An 18,843-nucleotide genomic window follows, 5' to 3' on the forward strand; every position below is an offset into this window, starting at 1 on the left:
ATCAAACCTGCGTCTCTTATGTCTCCTGCATCGGCAGGCAGGTTCTTTACCACCAGTGCCACCTGGGAAGCCCTTGAGAAGCAGACTTCCCTAACGCTGCTAAAGGTAGACCAGATGAGCTCAAGGTGAGCGAAGCTCTCCTCCAGGAAGACCCCTCCCCACCTTTTCTTGCTTTCCCGTAGAAATAATGCCCAGCCTGACCACGACTTCCTGGCAAGAGAAATCCTGCAGTGATGTTGGGGGAAGTTTGCTGTATCCAGAAATAAATACAGGCTGTCCTCTGAGTAGATGTAAGCCTGAGATCACAGCTACTAAGTACTGTCAGCTCGGTGGTTGAGCTGGGGTCTGTGGAGTTCAAGGCTCAGCTCCTGCCCCAGGAATCCCCAATTTCCTCTGCAGCATTTCTGCAGCACTGAATAAAAAATGACCTGGTTTCTGGCTGCCCCACTGGCTAATTTTGAAGATTCCTACTGCCATCCTTTCTCTGGGGGAGGTTTTCCCTATGGGATTATAAACCAGATGTTAAAAGGGAGCAGCCCTATCTACTGCTCTTTCTGTCAATTAAGCTAACTCAAATATTACTTTCAGAAGTGGTGTCATTTTCTCTTTCTTTTTAAATTGAACTACAGTTGATTTACAATATTGTGTTAATTTCAGGTGTGCAGTCGAGTAATTCAGTAATATATACATATGTACACATATTCTTTTTTAGATTCTTTGCCATATTACAAGATATTGAAATTGTTCCCCGTACTGTAAAGTAAATCCTTGTTGTTCATTTTATATAGAATAGAATATATCTGTTAATCCCAAACTCCTAATTTATCCCCCCACCAAGTCCCCTTTTGTAACCACGTTTCCTATGTTTGTCTGTTCCTCTTTTGCAAATATGTTTATTCATAACATTTTTCGATTCCACACATAAGTGATATCATATAATATTTGTCTTTCTATGTCTGACTTAGTATGACATTCTCTAGGTCCATCCATCATTTTTTTTAATAAAGACAACAACTGATAATATGTTACCCTTGTCACTTGAACATAAGTATTTAGTCAAGAAATAAATTTGTCTTCTACCTCACACCATCAAAACAAATATAGATATATTCGTTTGGACTAACAGTTTTTGGAAACCCTACTAAAAAATTCATAATTACTATTATTTCCCCCATTTTTCTCCTGTGGCCCACTTGACAAATTAGTTCATAGCTAAGAGAATAAGAAAAACATACAGATGACCCTTGAACAGTGTGACTTTAGGAATCCTGACCATTTGTGTGATCCAAAACTCGAGTATAATTTATAATTGGATCTGCTGGTCCATATCTTCAGATTCAGCTAATCAGAGAGAGTGCAGCCCACCAGGATCCTCTGTCTATGGGATTCTCCAGACAAGAATTCTGGAGTGGGTAGCCATTCCCTTCTCCAGGGGATCTTCCAGATCCAGGAATCGAACCCAGGTCTTCCACATTGCAGGAATATTCTTTATTATCTGAGCCACCAAGAAAGCCCAGGACTGTAGTATTTACTATTGGAAACATCCATGTTTACATGGATCCACACAATTCCAACCTGTGTTGTTCAAGGGTCGAATGTTCAAGAATTCACCTCAAATTCCTGGTTCTTATTCTTCCCATTTGTATACTATGTAAAATATAGATGGCATCCCGAGTTCATATTGCAGGTATCAGTAGGAAGTGCACATAAAAGATGATGAAAACACCCACCATGAGGGGCAGAGACAGTACTCATTATAAGTTCACACTGTAATTCTGGAGCCTGATGGTGTCATTCACACAACAGACAAAAATTTGTAAGCATAAAATATCAATGATCCAGGACACACAAGTCCTACAAAGCTCATCTTATTACTATGTCTATTGAAATGGAAGAGCACACAGTTCAGCATTTTGATTCCTTATGAAGGTTGTCTTTGTGCTCTCAAAATTTTTTTTTTCTTTTTTAATGCAACACTTTTGCCAAATTTTCATTCACTATTGCCCTTAGGATAGTAGGATGAGAATATGTAATAATTAAGTGGTAAAAATCACAGGCAGTCCACGTACACTGCCTCAACATAAGGAAGGATGTTGCATCCATTGACAGAATAAGTTGCCTGTGAAGTAGGAGATGCTTAAAAAATCCCATAGCAGGACTGAAGACAAGCAGTCAGGTAGGCAAAGTGGCTCTCCAGGAACTCCTGCACCAGATGGGGAGCTGGAGAGTGTGGTCCGAGAATTCCTGTCTAGATCCCATGACCCTGCATTCCTGTGAACATCCACGAGCACCCTGAGACTGACATCCACCCCAGGTTGAACCAGGTGAAGACATGGGGGGTTTCAGTCTACCCATTGTTAATATTATAATAAATCTTCACTGTTTGTGGGGATTACACTAGGGGTCATGGGTTACCAAATGTTCATAAATGCTTGTTAATGTGGGGGAAGAAAAACCTGAAATTGTCAACTCTGATATTGCCAGCTGTAAATTGAACTGTGTAATAGTATAATAGTTCAGGATACAGATATTGGGTTTATAAGGGACTGGGCTAAAGCCTAGGTGGTGTGACTCTCGTTTCCCCATCCATCTAATGACCTGATCTAAAGGTGATCATCACCAGACAATGATGGAAAGCCAGTGGTTCAGACTAAATATGCAAGCACCCAGCACCCCCTGGGGGCAATGTATCCCACATGCAACAGTTCTTTTCAGGGTACGCAAATCCCTAGAAAGTATAACCTTCAAAGTGTGTGTTCACATGCGTATGTTGAATACATGTCATTCCATCATTTTCTCATGGGTAGAAAGTTCTTAGGAAGAACATAAGCCACGTTCTTTTTGTTTAAGTCTTTCCGCTAACGCTGTTTACACAGTGACAGATCACTACTTTCAGAACTGCCATTGGAGACAATTTATATGGTTACCCTTCTACTTTCATTTGGTGAAATAACACGTCATTTCATCTATTTCCTCTGACTTTTCTTCAAACTGCTTACAACTTAATAAAATGTGGGATTTGCACAGGTTTTTCACAGGGAGATGGTCTTCTTTTCTCTCTCTCTTTCAAAATTTTGATATATGGCAAAACCAATACAATATTGTAAAGTTAAATAAAAAAAAAAAAAAAAAAAAACTTGGTTCAATCCCAGATCTCACAACGACTTTCACGAAACATAATAAGGACAAAAGCAAATGGACAAAGCAGTTGTTTCCATTTTTGAAGGTGAGAATGTACGTACAGGTAGCTACTGAAATTGCTTCAAGAAATAACAGAACTGGTAGCAAAAGTCCTAAGGGAGCCTAGACTGGGTGCAGAGGGGGGTGCTTTGTGTATGTTTCAAAATTTTAAACAACATCTAGAATATTTCACTTTCTAAATTATTTAATTTAAGTATTTTTCATTATTTTAAAGTGACTTCAATCGTTAAGTGCCAAACTTGGAAGCAATCAAGATATCCTTCGGGGAAGGGATAAATGAATTATGGTACATCCAAGCAATGGGATATTATTTAGTGATGAAAAGGAAACTATCAAGTCATGAAAAGACATAGAAGGAACTTAAATGCATGTTATTAAGTGAAAGAAACCAATCTTAAGAGACTCTATACTGTATGATTTCAGCTATATGACACTCTGGAAAAGGCCAAATTATGGAGAGAGCAAAAAGTCTGATGCTTGTCAGCTTTGAGGGGTGAAGGAAGAGAGGGATGAAATGGGGGAATTATAGAATTTTAGGGCACTGAAACTATTCTTATGGTACTATAATGGTAGAGACACGTTATTCTACAATTTTCGGACCCACAGAATGTACACCACCAAGAGTGAACCCCAGTGTAAACTATGTACTCTGGATGACTGTGATGACGGTGATGAGCTGATGCAGGTTCACTGATTGTAGTGAACGCGTCGCTCTGGTGGGGATGTTGATGGCAGGAGTGTGAGTGAGTGAGTGAGTGAGTGAGTGAAAGTTGCTCAGTAGTGTCCGACTCTTTGCGACCCCATGGGCTGTAGCCCGCCAGGCTCCTCTGTCCATGGAATTTTCCAGGCAAGAATACTGAGATGGATCGCCATTCCCTTCTCCAAGGAATCTTCGCAACCCAGGGGTCAAACCTAGGCCTCCCACATCGCGGGTGGATTCTTTACCATCTGAGCCACCAAGGAAGCCCCGTTGATGGTGGGAGGGGTGAGCAACTGTGTAAATATAGGAGCAGAGAGCATGTGGGGACTCTCTGTACCTTTGTCTCAATTTTTAGTGAACCTAAAACTGCTCTAAAGTATAAATAAAAAAAGACTTTGTTGACTCCTTCAACCTAGCCATCTGTCTATTTGACGAACCTAGCCGTCTGTCTATTTGACGGACGTTCCCCACATGCTGGCCTCTCTTTATGAGGGGTATGTTCTAGTCCTGTGCATCATCTTTTTCTTCTCCAGGTCCTCTCACCATCGTGTATGCCCCCTCCCCTGACACGCACTTGCTCAGAGGAAGCTGAGCGTGGAGTTTACCTCTCATCCTGCCTCACCAGTCACTTCCCTATTTATTTCCCTCACATCATCATCTCTTCCTGAACTGATTTTTCCACCACCTCTGAAAATAACAGCTCATTAGAAAGTCATCAGAGATTGAGTGAGCAATTGAACATAATTACATAAAATTACATAGATCTGAAACACAACACTACACTGTGTGTCTGAGTGTGTGAAGCTGAAGCCTCTGTCTTATACTCAGTACTGCTGAGGTCACCTCCACAGCCTGAAAAGGGTGAAGGGAAGTGACCCCTCATTGAGATAAACTCAGAACCTCATTCTTTATAGTACACTGCCCTAGAAAGATGACCATGTCAGTGACAGCAGTGGGATGTCTGCAGTCTACATGCAGAAAATCAACGGACAGGAAAGAGATGCTATGAGAAAGCATGTCCAAACTAGGGCTGATGGAGGCAGAGGCTGACAGACAGTGAGGCTGGCTGACTTCTCCCCATGCAAAGCTCCCACAGAGCAGAAGAACCCACTGTCAGGGAGAGCTATTGCATCTCTAAAGGGCAACACTGCCAGGGTATTCTTGCAAACCAGGACCACTTAGATGGTGATGAACCACCTGAGTTTGCCCAGGACTGTCCAGGTTTTCACGCTGAAAGTCATGCATCCCGATTACTTTTCTGTCCCTGGGTGACTAGGACGGTCAGATACCGGAGACCACGCAATCTTCAAACACATGATAGAGAAGCAATGAAAGACCGATCTAAAAACTGGCAAACTTCTTCCAAATCAATGACATTACCTTGATTTTGAAAAAGAGTATATAACATGCACATTGTAAAATTTCTTAGTGGATGGATACCTATAACTAATATAGTAACACAGTTTTCAGGGGCATGTTTATAAGCAGAGGTACAAAAACAGGAAAACCAAAGCAAAAAGGGTTTCTTAATGGAGAAGTCGGGAGGTAGGGGGAGGAGCTGAAGCTGTGGTTTTAAGGCTGGGTTACTGCGTGAGAGGAGGACCAGAACTCCCTGAGCCTCAGCCTTCCCAGCCCTCAACGTGACACCTCCTCTCTGCCCTGCTTTTAAAATTTTAACGATGACCACAATATATGCACCTGGACAGACTTCCCAAACATGGAAAAAGAAATCGCCATGAAATATTTTTGGCATTTTTCCCCTCCTGAAACCTTGTGTTAGAGGGAAGCACACACTAGAAACAAAGGGCTTTAGGGTAAAAACAGACCATCTGCAGGAAAAAAAAAAAAAATATATATATATATATATATATATATATATAAAGCATGACTTTCCCCAAGAGGAACAGAAATGTAAATGATGGTAAATTTGTCTCACCTATGTTCTTCAAGGATGCTGAGTAAGTAAATATGAGGAAACAGTTCCGATTTCACATAGAAATAATCTAGGCTGAAGAGCAAAGCTGCTTTATTTATTCAGTGCATCTCCCACTACCCTCTTCCTCCTGAGGCTTTTCTATCAGCATTTCAGGCTTTCCTTTGTCCTATTTTTGGGCAGATCCTTGGGGATGGCACCGGTTACCTCCCCACATCACACCCAGCCCCACCTCCTACAGAACAGGGCACTTTGAACCACTTTCCTCCCTTCTGTAAGCCTGTTCTCATTACAGGGACTGCTGTGTAGACGACATGGAGGGAGCCTGCCCATCAGGAGCTTGATGGGCATGCATCAACAGTCAGTGCATGTCTGGTTGGGTGCACTTGGCCCTCAGGGCTTCTTTGAGGGTAGGACCCAGAGCCTTTCTGTTGGCAGTGAAAGGAGGGGTGATATTAAAACCTGCCTAGGACCCAGAGAGAGAAATGGTCCCTCAAGAGGGAAAGGGGAAACTGCCCATAGTCTCTCTGGGTATGAGAAGCTCAGAAAGGCACCTCCCCACCCCAGGTCTTCCTTATAAGGACCATGCTTTGTCCTACATGACTCACCTCCTTGGCCACATCTGTTTGGGCCTGAAGCTGGCCTGAGAGGTGGGCTGTGCCCTGGATGGCCTGTGAATAGCAGACTCATGGATGAATGACTTCCGAAGACTTTCAGCAGACCTGGGGCAGGTGGAAGCTGAAAAGCAGGGGGATGGAGGGCTGAAGAAGAAGAGGCCCTGACAGAGGGAAAAGAAGATGGCTGACTTTGGCAGGAGGATGAAGAGAGAGAGAGACATAAAAGGTTGAGGCACCATAGGAGACTTGCAGCTCTGAAATATGCCGGGAACTTGACAAGGGGAGAGCCAATGGTGCTGCCATGGGCCCCACAGTTCCTTGAAGTTTTGTGCCTGCATTTAAAATGTATATTATACAGAGTGAAGTAAGCCAGAAAGAAAAACACCAATACAGTATACTAACACATAGATATGGAATTTAGAAAGATGGTAACAATAACCCTGTATACGAGACAGCAGAAGAGACACTGATGTATAGAACAGTCTTTTGGACTCTGTGGGAGAGGGAGAGGGTGGGATGATTTGGGAGAATGGTATTGAAACATGTATAATATCATATATGAAACGAGTCAGCAGTCCAGGTTCGATGCACGATACTGGATGATTGGGGCTGGTGCACTGGGATGACCCAGAGGGGTGGTACGGGGAGGGAGAAGGGAGGAGGGTTCAGGATGGGGAACACATGTATACCTGTGGCGGATTCATGTTGATATATGGCAAAACCAATACAATATTGTAAAGTTAAAAAAAATAAAATAAATGAACACTGTCAAAAAAAAAAAAAAAAAAAACTGGGAGATAAAACTAAACTAAACTAAACTAAAATGTATGAAACAACATTGCATCCATAATAGATATAAGCTTATTCCACTACAGAATTAGAATGAGAATTTACTTGACCTTAAGGAAATCAGAGATGTATTAAAAAGTAGAGCCATGACTTTGCCAACAAAAGTCCATCTAGACAAAGCAATGGTTTTTCCAGTAGTCATGTATGGATGTGAGAGTTGGACCATAAAGAAGTCTGAGTGCTGAAGAATTGATGCTTTTGAACTGTGGTGCTGGAGAAGACTCTTTGAGAGTCCCTTGGATTGCAAGGAGATCAAACCAGTCAATCCTAAAAGAATATTCATTGGAAGGACTGATGCTGAAGCTGAAGCTCCAATACTTTGGCCACCTGATGGGAAGAACTGACTCACTGGAAAACATCCTGATGCTGGGAAAGACTGTGGGCAGGAGGAAAAGAGGGCAGCAGAGGATGAGGTGGTTGGATAGCATCACCGACTCAACGGATATGAGTTTGAGCAAATTCAAGGAGATAATGAAGGACAGGGAAGCCTGATGTACTTCAGGCCACGGGGTTGCAAAGAATTGGACACGACTTAGTGACTGAACAGCAACAACAAGGAAATCAGTGTGCCTACATGGTGTACCATATTGACCTGGTTCCTTTCTGTGCTTCCTGAGTGGGTACCTGGAAGCTGGAGGGGAGAGAGGCAGGGGTACAGAGTACTGGGAGGATGTTACTTTCCCTGAGCACATTACTCCAAGGTGGCGCCTTTTCAATAATACTTGAAGGTAATAATGTTGCCAAAACTATAAGTAAAGACACAGGTACTGTGTCCAAAGACTGTACTCTCCTCTGCCAGCCAAGGCACAGCTTCTCCTCCTGGCTAGACATGTCCTCGTGCCCAGGGATGCTGGGTATCTATGTCTGGATGAGCCATGTGGCCAGTGAGGCTTGTATCACCTGAGAGTTTCCTAGCATCTTGGGCCATTAGATGAGAAGGCACTGAAACTGGAGAACAGAACAAAGAGAAGGTTCTACCCTTCTGAAGAGAAACAGAAGTGGTCTCTAGGTACATGATAAACACTCTCAGTGGTCAGAGCAGGGTCCTGGGCCTTGGATCTGGCTCCAGATCACTCAGGTTTTCAGCCATTCGATGGACATCAATCCCAACAAAACAATGCTGAGATGTTGGTGTGTTATGGAGAAGTCTCAGGGCATTGTTGCCATAGAGATAAATCCCATATGACTCATGGGACAGGATAAGTAAAAGCAGGATAAATAACATATCAGATTTGAATTGGGAATTCTTTCCACAAAGCTCAATCGCTGTCCCTACTTTGTAAAGGACTTCTGAATTATCCACAACCATATGTTTGCCCTCAGTCTTTTGAAGATGTCTTCAAGATGTATAAAATCAGCAGCCTGATTTCTGCATTGTGGACAGGTTCCTGGCTCCACTTTACATTTTTTGTTACCATTACATTAAAAGGCAAGACTCAATGTTAAGAGATGGAAAACATTCCATCTCCTGTCAGTTCCACACATGCTTGTCCTGACACACACACCTACATCCTTTCATGTAGATGTGTAAGCTTTATTGTTTTTCAGTCACTAAATCGAGTCCGACTCTTTGCAACCCTGTGGTCTGCAGCATACCAGGCTCCTCTGTCCAGGGGGATTCTCCAAGCGAGAATATTGGAGTGGGTCGCCATGCCCTCCTCCAGGGGATCCTCCCGAACCAGGGATGGAACCCAAGTCTCTTGCATCTCCTGCATTGGCAGGTGGGTTCTTTAACACTAGCACCACCGTGTAAACTTGAGACACCAGCCACCAGAAGCTTCATGAAAAGAGGCACATAGATAAAACTAAAACGTGAGTTCTCAAGCTGAAAGTGTAGACACTGACGTCCCAACTGAAACCGAGCCCTATTTCCCCTCTGCTAAATGGATCATTTAGCTTTCATCCCTTTCTCACTTCCACATATGTTACTATTGTCCTAAATTTCATGGTTCAGGGTTTTCCAATTAGCCTGCCGTAAGCATGTGCTTCAGGAGACAGCGCAGTTGCATTTGGCACCGTCGACTCTGGGAAACGGCGGCTCAGGAAGAGCCAGTCCTGTCTGGGAACGTTTCCTGAGAAGGTGGCAGGGTGCCACAGCCCAGCATACGTTTCACACTTCATCACACAGAGAAGCAGAGAGATGAGAAGTAACAGGATGGAATCTTAATAACGTAATCGAGGGAATCCCACGTAAGCTGCTCTACATTAAAAGACGGCAATAGCTGGGCCTGTGAGCCTCAGCTACACTTGAACAGCGGAAGGCTCTCTAGGTAAGTGCTGGTTCTCAGGCCTGAGTTCGTCACAGATTGGCTTTCCACCAAACTGCCCCCCGTCCAACACATTCTTCATTGCTCTAGAGTAATTTGAATTTATCATGGACTGGATTTAGCAAATTTATCTTCAACTGAGTTCCAAATTATTTGCAGTTCTCTCTTTAGTCCAAGGCGTATGCATCATGTAGCACAGAATGCTTAAAAAAAAAAAATCACTGTTTGAAACATTCAGTGAGGTTGATGCCACATTTCTCTGGAAAAAAAAAAAGTCAGCTAAAGAGAAAAGAAAATCACATCACCACTAACACGGACATCTACTCATTTGTTCATCCATTCATTCATCAAGAATTCTGTCACTCACTCAACATTTCCTCCATTCATTTACTCATTACATCTTTCATGGGAGTGTTCACTCATTTATTAACTCAGTCATCCCTTCACATATTTGTTAATTTACTTTTAAATGAATGAGTTTACTCACTCATTTAAGTGATATGCATCACAGCTCTGGACTGTTGCTGAAGCTGAAGCTCCAATACTTTGGCCACCTGATGTGAAGAGCCAACTCACTGGAAAAGTCCCTGATGCTGGGAAAGATTTTGAAAGCAAAAGGAGAAGAGAAAGCACAGAGGATGAGATGGTTAAATGGCATCACAGACTCAATGGACATGAATTTGAGCAGACTCCAGAAGATGGTGAAGGACAGGCAAGCCTTGCATGCGGCAGTCCATGGCGTCAAAAAGAGTCAGGGGCAGCTCAGCAACTGCACAACAATAATATCACAGTGTTACCTAGTGGGGAAATGAGCACAGTGATGGTCTCCTTGCGTCTCTATAGGCATCTCTCTCTGTCTTTTTAAATGCATTTCTCTGTAATATAAAATCACGCTATGAAGAATATTTAAAAACACTGATCCAAAATGACAGTTGGTTTATCTAAATGCTACATTTCTGCCCACCCTTCCGAAAAGCTTACAGACATTTTTGATGGAACAAATTCTTAATGGAACAGAAGTTTCCTCCCCCAAACAACCTCTGAAAACATACTCTCCATCGTGAAGATTGAACTCACAATACTTTTTCCAATTCATATTAAAATTAATTTTGCATAATGAATGTGTCTCAGAAATTCTGAACATACATTTTGTTTAAATGAAATGCTGTGTGTAACTTAATATTGTTAATTTTTAAAATTCCAATTACAATAGAAAACTCATGTTCCTCCCTTGATGTTGTTACTTCTCTAGAAGCTTTGCAAAACTGGGACCCTCTGTTTACAAGATAATACTGAAAGATGTTCACTTCTGAAGTTCTTTGCTGAGCATCTCTTTATGGCACAGAAGGAGGATGGGCTCAGGTGTGGGTTGATGTCCCCATTCCAAATGAATAAGCATCTTTCCTTCCGTGAGGAGAAATTCTCTCAATACGAATAAAACAGAGGGAAGGCTGTTACTATGAGGCGCACAGGGCTATGGGGAGGGCCACAGTAAGACATCCGTAGGTCTTTCCTCCATAAAAATTGCTTAAAATTATGTTTTATGACTAGAAATATAAAGACAAATGAAATCTGGACTGGATTGTTTTCATTTTTTTCTTCTGATTTGAAAAGAAATTAAAACATCTTCATGGGCTTTTAAAATTATTGTGGCCCTAGATACTGTGCCTGTTATACTAAGGGGGTAAATTTGCCCTGGCTTTGGGGTCACTCATGCGAATATCCTGATATTTCAGCACCCATTGACTACACTGGCTTTGCACATGGCCGCTCACTTCTTAACAGCCACGTGTTCATTGCTAAGACATAACTAGGACTCTTGTTTCTACTCTTCCTACTCCCATCAAATTACAAGAAAAACAGCATCTGCTGTGGACTGACAAGTCCACAGAATTCTCTCCTCAGTTGCTCTTAACACTGAACCAGAGCACTCAGACTAAGTCTCAAGACATCGGAGCCAATTTCACCAGTTACCCGTCATGAACTGGGCTACACCAAACAGGACCCACTTTAAGCAATGGATCAAGTAGAATGTTTTTTGTCTCTTATAATAATTCTCATTTTATATCACTCCACACCTGCCCTGCCCTATCTTAATTATCAGTTTAACATACTTTGTAACTGACTTTTTATGTCCATCATCTCTCTTCTCACTGGAACATTAGCTCTACAAGGGCAAGCATTAGTACGTTCTGTTTACCACTGTATCATTATTCCTGACACATTAGTGTCCAGGAATATTACTTGTTGAATTGACTTGAAAATGATCAGAAACACTGGTCTGAAAAACATTAAAATTCAGCCTTTGGGATATTTTTGGTTACTTTCTAAGAGAATTTTTTATCTCCAAGACTACACCTCTTGATCTAGTATTGTTACTGAACTCTGGTCTGGCTGCTTATGGCTCAGAAAGCTGACACTTGAGAGGAAAGTGTTGGTAGAAAGGAAAAGTAGCTTTATTCTGGATGCTGGCCACTGGGAGAGAAGGTGGACTCATGTCCAAAGTCCAATTTCCCTCTGCCATCAGTGGGCAAGAGCTTTTCGAGGAGTATTTCAGGGTGTATAGGCAGAGAGAGGCGGGCTACATGCAGAACAGCACAGTCATCTGTGACAGTCATCTTGAAACTGGTCATCAGTGGTCTGACCAGGGTCACCTTGATTGTTTTCAGTAGTTAGTCTTCAGTTCCAGGGTCAGTTTGTTTCCATTTCTTCGAGGCCATTTCTTGGAATCATGGCAACTTGTATCTTGGCCACAGTCTGGTCATCATGCAGTTAATTTTTTCCACCTGGTGGGGGTTTCAGTCTCTATAAGACAGCTCAGAAGCCATGGCTCAGGAAATTATCTATAGCCCTGGAAGAGCAACTAAAGGTCCTTGACTTGGCTTAATGACTGAACTATTATTTTTCTGTACTGTTTGCTTTTCCTTTGTTTCTGCATTTTCTTATATCTCTGATTACACTTATCCTTTGGATAAAGTCTTTCTCCAGATAAAAGACAAGCAGAGGACACGGCAGGGAGCGAGGCTTCTGTCCTGAATGCCCCACAAGGTCCTGCTCTGTTTCCATATTCCTGGTAGTGTTGCCTAATATTTTTTTCTGTCTGGTCATCTCTTCCACTTCTCATGTATAAACTATTTTTGACTAAAGCATTCAGAAATGGATATAGAATGTATGTGTACCACCTGCTTCTTTCCCTTTCCAATTATTCTTTATGTGCCAGAATGTCTTATCTAAATTTTATTCCAATCAGACACTTTCTCATAAAGTAATATGAAGAGAAAGACCATATTAGCAAAGTTACTGAGCTAATTTTATTAAGGCACAAAGTGTTTGAGGATATGATTCACATTTTCTTTTTAAAGATTGGCTGGTCTACTTGAAAAAAAGCCAATGAATTTGGAGTCACCACTCCCAACATTCTGAATTTACAAACTCTCCCATTTCCTAAAAATGGGGGCTTCTCCCAGGTTTTAGGCAATCCTTTTTTGTCCCCATAGACCACTGCCACCACACAGATCCTCCAGGCTGTATTGGGAAGATGCTTATGGTAATTATAGGTGAAGACATGGAAAAGGAAAACAGTGTTAGCAATCCTAGTTTCTTCCTTACAGAATATAAACTAATTTCCACAGGAAGGGAAGGAAAGGGTGGGACAAACTGAGAGAGGAGCATTGACATATATTACACTACCATGTATAAAACAGAGAGGTAGTGGGAAGCTGCTGTAAAGCACAGAGAGCTCAGCTCCAGGCTCTGCGATGACCTACAGGGGTGGGATGGAGGGGTAGGAGGTGGGAGGCAGGTTCAAGACGGGGGAGACATATGTATGTGAATGTTAAGTCACTTCAGTCAGGCCCAGCTCTTTCAGACCCCATGGACTGTAGCCCACCAGGCTCCTCTGTCCATGGGATTCTCAAGGAAAGAATACTGGAGTGGGTTGCCATGCCCTCCTCCAGCAGATCGTCCCTATCCAGGGATCAGATCCATGCCTCCTGCATTGGCAGGTAGGTTATTTACCACTAGCACCACCCGGGAAACCGGAATGTATGTTCACATTTAGCTGATTCACTTTGTTGTACAGCAGACACTAAGACAACATTGTCAAGCAATTAGACACCAATAATAAAATAAATAAAATTTTTAAATTAAAAATGCTATTGTATTGATTTTTTATTATAAAATTAATATATTTGCATTGTAAAAACTTTTGTAAATACAGAAAGGTAGTGGGGAAAAAAGTACTGTGACCAAATAACCATATCTTGCCAAAACCAAATGTCTTCTGTGAAAATTTTGATGAAGATTGTTGGGGTGTAATGAGCAGAATGATCTGAGAGGGGCCCCGGGAGTTCACTCAGGGCAACCTGGGCAGTGGGCCAGCTGGAAACAGCCCTCTTTCTGCAGGCATAAAGGCTGCATTTGAGGGAGGCTTCTCTCCCTGACAGAAGGGCTTCCCGTGGGCCTGGGAGCCTCCAGGTGCTGGGCAGCTGGCTCTCTCTGACAGTCCCAGAAGCAGCTGACACCTGAACCCAGACTGAATGGTTAGTCCCCTGTCTAGTAGGATTCCTCTCAGACTTATAAGAAAGGAGCATCGTGACACACGGAGAGGTCGCTTGAATGACAGACGCGGGCACTGTTGAGGACGCCCAGCCTGAACTTCTGTGGGATGATTAACAGTTAGGAACCCTTTCATTTTCTCACTTGCATCTGTTTTCTTCCTTAATGTTTACTCCTTACTACATACTGTACTGCCTTGTAGAATATGCCCAACCCTGTGCTACCCCATGGACTGCAGCACGCCAGGCTTCTCTGTCCTTCACTAGCACCTGGAGTTTGCTGAAACTCAAGCCCATTGAGTCAGTGATGCCCTCCAACCATCTCATCCTCTGTTGCCCCTTCTTCTTCTGCCTTCAATCTTGCCCAGCGTCAGGGTCTTCTCCTTGAGTCAGCTCTTTGCATCAGGTGACCAAAGTACAGGAGCTTCAGCTTCAGCTTCAGGATATGCCCTTACCTACTGCGATAGCCAGTTTTACGTGTCAACCTAGGGCTAGGCGTAGCACCAAGACACTCAGTCAGACACTACTGCAGCTGTTGTTGTGAAGATTATTTTGTAGATGTGATGAACACCCACAACCAATTGACTTTAAGTAAAAGAGATTACCCCAGATAATCTGCGTAAGCACCATCTAGTCAGATGAAAGAACTTACAGCCGAAAACAGCGTTCCCTGAAGATGAAATCCTGCCTGTGGACTGCAGGGTCAGACCCTGCCCCAGAGCATCCACCCTGTCCTGATGGCTTGTCTTATGGATTTCAGTCTCACCACAACTGCATAACCGTGTGAGCTAATCCCTTGAAATCCATCTCCATCATCTGTCCATCTATGTCTGACTGGTTCTGTTTCTCTAGTGGACTCTCACTGATAATTCACCTTGAATCAGAGCTATATAATTTCATTTCCAAACTTAAGTATGAGAAATTATCTATTTAGAGAAGGTTTATAGAATTGGGGGATTTTTCCTCCAATATTTATTTGCTTCTTCTTTTATTTTGTTTTTCTTATTGAAGTATAGTTGATTTGCAATATTGTGTTAGTTTCAGGAGTAGAGCAAAGAGAGTCAAATGTATATACAAGTGGGTATATATATATTATATATATACATATATCTTTTTCAGATTATCTTCCCTTATAGATTACTACAAAATATCAAATACAGTTCAATTATATAGCTCTGATGCTATAAGTAGGTACTTGCTGGTTTTCTATTTGACAGAGAGCAGTGTGTATATGTTAATCCCAGACCTCTAATTTATCCTTGCTCCACTTTCCCCTTTGTTAACCACAAGTTTGTTTTCTATGTCTGTGGGTCAGTCAAAAATATGGAACACCTCACAAACTTGTGTGTCATCCTTGTGCAGGATCCGTGCAAATATTCTCTGTATTGTTCCAATTTTAGTATATACGCTGCCAAAGCAAGCATGCTTCTTTGTTTTTTATGCCTCCTTTTTTCCCCCCAAATTGCATTCAAGATATCAATATATGAAGATGTCATAGATGTAAATGTAATACTAATAACATAGAATATTTATTAATATGTAATTAATAAATAGAAAAAGGGAAATTTATAGTAGGAAACTAAGAAGGCAAGAATATATTTAGCAACATAGTAAATGCTGAAAGCTGGGAGAAGAACAGGAGGACTGAGATGAATCCCTACAAAATCCCTGGACATTCACCAAGTACAAAGGCTGAGAGGGCCATGTCCTAAGGCAGAAAGAGATGCCCTAGGTGCATAAAGCTAGGAAAGGGTCTAGAGAGCAAAGAGAGTGCGCCAGAAACTCAGAATGCTGGCAGGCAGGCTGCAAAGCAGAAACAGCATCGCCGTGGTTTGGAAAGCTTGTAGCTGGCCTTGTGATGCACAAAGAGATCTAAAGAGTCTGACTGGTACTCAGACCCCAAGCCTTCCGAAGGCAAAGTCCCAACCCCACCTCCACAATGTGTAAAATTCAGTGGTGAACTGAGTCTAACTTAAAATTCTAACTCCACAACAGAGTCCAGGGACAGCTCAGCTACCCATTAGATTAACTCAGTCTCAAACCATCAGATTCATGGGGCATGTCCCTCTTAGGAGGTGGACATGCTTTATCCCATCACAATGTTCAGTGTAAAATTAAAAAAAATCACAAGATATACAAAGAAGTGAGAAAAGAGGACTACATTTAAAAGAGGAAACAGTTCATAGAAACACATATGGCAATGACTCAGATGCTAGAATTATCACTCAGGGATTCTAAAGAATTTGTGATGAAGGATCTAGAGGAAGACGTGGATGACAAGTATAAGCAGATAAAGACTTTCCACATAAGTGGAAACAGTAAAAAGGAAAATGAAATGGAATTATCATGATGGAATTATGTGATGTCAGAGGGGAAGATGCAGTTGATGAGCTTATTAGCAGACTGGACAGAGAAAAGAATCAGAGAAATCAAAGCCAAGTCAATAGATACTTTATTGATAACAGATAGCAAATAAAAAAGTAAAAAAATAAAACAAAATACCCAAGACATATAATATATGATCAAAAAATATAAATAATTGAAATCCCCAAAGGGGAGAAGAAAGATATAGGATAAAAATTATTTTAAGACACAAGATACTAAATTTGAAATTGATGAAGTATGTCAATATACATATCCAAGAAGCTCAGCAAACGACATGATAAGCCTTTAAAAAGTAATTTTAAAGTCACACCTATCACATCAGAGGCAAACTGCTGAAAACCAAAACTGGAAAGAAAACCTTAAAGTAGCCAAAAATAAAACAAACAAAAAACCCCAGCCAGGTCATATGTAAGGAAAGCATGAAAAGAGTGATGACTGAATTTCTCACAGTGAAATAAAGTTTTCAAAAATACAATTTTAAAGAAGTTGTTTATATAAAATTTTATATCTTACCAAAGTTTACATCAAAAAATGGAAGCTAGATTAAGACAATTTCAGTCAAAGGAAACTTCAGATTTTGTAGCCAGAAAATCTGTAGTATAAGAAATGCTAAAAGAACTTCTTCAGGGAACAATATACAATTCCAGAAAAAAGTTCAAGTCTGCAGAAGAAAACAAAAAACAAAAACAGAAAACCATAGAAAGTGCAATGTATGGGTAAAAATAAGAGATTAATTTATTTTTAATATGTGTGTATTTGTATGTACAGACACATATCTATGCTTGTGTTATATATATATATATAACAAATATAGATTTAGGCTACATTCATTCAAAGCAGAGGAATAAAGGAGCACAAGGAGTGGGAGCAGAATAAGTGGAATTATGTATATAATCATGGCATGCCTACATCTTGCAAAGAGTTTGATGATATAATTGGAAATTGAACTGTGGCAAGTTAAAGATACGTATTGTAATTTCTAGTGACATTCAAAATAATATAAAAATGTATACTTAAGAGATCATAGAAATTAAATAATTACTTGGTTACTTTAAGTAAGGCAGGAAATTAAAAAGAGAAACATATATCAAGATGAAAGAACTAAATACAAGCTATGTTGATGATGACATTAAATATGAATAGACTAAATACCACTTAAAAACTAGATAAATAAGGGCTTCCCTGGTGGCTCAGACAGTAAAGCATCGGCCTGCAGTGAAGGAGACATGGGTCCAACCCCTAAGTCAGGAAGATCCCCTGAGATGGGAATGGCTACCCACGCCAGTATTCTTGCCTGGAGAATTCCATGGCACGTGAATTGAACCCGTGTCCCGTGTATTTGTTGGAGAAGACTCTTGGGAGTCCCTTAGACTGCAAGGAGATCAAACCAGTCAGTCCCAAAGGAATTCAGTCCTGAATATTCACTAGAAGGACTAATGCTGAAGCTCCAATACTTTGGCCACCTGATAGGAAGAACTGACTCATTGGAAAAGATCCTGATGCTGGGAAAGGTTGAAGGCAGGAGGCGAAGGAGACGACAGAGGACAAGACGGTTGGATGACATTACCACCTGATGGACATGAGTTTGAGCAAGCTCCAGGAGTTGGTGATAGACAGAGAAGCCTGGCGTGCTGCAGCCCATAGGGTGACAAAAACTCAGACACGACTGAGAGACTGAACTGAATCCCTGCGTTTGCAGGTGGGTTCTTAGGCACTGGCCCCCAGTGAAGTTCTCCTTCAGACTTTATCTCTTCAAATATTGCCTCTCCAACTGTCTTCTTCCAGAATTCTGATGTAAAATGCCTTTTTTTTTTTCTTTTCTCTATTTCTTTTAACTTCTCTGTTCTCTCTACAACGTGGAGCTCCCTCACCACCCTGATCACCTTATTTTCTCTCTTGTACCAATTAAGAGTCCCAGAATCCTCTAAAAACTGAGAACAGAGAATCCTCTAAGACTGACCCCAAACAAATAAAAAACCAACAAACCTCAGACTAGACATAGAAGAAAATGGAAGAGTGAAGAAAAAGTTAATATGATGAATCACCGAAAATGCAACACAGAGAAGTAGTAGAAGCTGTAACTTCCACATCGATAGAGGAAATGCAGCCAGCACTAGCGATCAAACAAGCAGCAGGAAAGTTCGATAGGAGACAAGATGAATCAACTACATTGATAAATGGAAAATACCAAATATGCCAGAAATTCAAGGAAATATATTGTGCTTAAATGACCTACTAAAAATAAACAATGGTGTATTTTTTTAAATGTCTTGTGGAATATAGTTACAGTGCTCATTAGAGAGAAGTTTATGTTTGAAATGCATTTCCTTTTATT

General features: G+C 41.3%; 1 protein-coding gene and 1 non-coding gene across 2 annotated transcripts in view; both read right to left on the reverse strand.

Moving 5' to 3' along the window:
* The window catches only part of DSCAM (DS cell adhesion molecule), an 857,668-nt gene that overhangs the window by 529,391 nt on the left and 309,434 nt on the right, over nucleotides 1-18,843 (reverse strand). The gene's annotated exons all lie outside the window — the stretch shown is intronic.
* Nucleotides 15,441-15,547, reverse strand: LOC139185260 (U6 spliceosomal RNA). The gene has a single exon (XR_011568865.1). It is a non-coding gene; the product is annotated as a U6 spliceosomal RNA (small nuclear RNA).

The sequence above is a fragment of the Bos indicus genome, chromosome 1 (assembly GCF_029378745.1).
Source record: "Bos indicus isolate NIAB-ARS_2022 breed Sahiwal x Tharparkar chromosome 1, NIAB-ARS_B.indTharparkar_mat_pri_1.0, whole genome shotgun sequence".
Lineage (NCBI taxonomy): Eukaryota > Metazoa > Chordata > Mammalia > Artiodactyla > Bovidae > Bos > Bos indicus.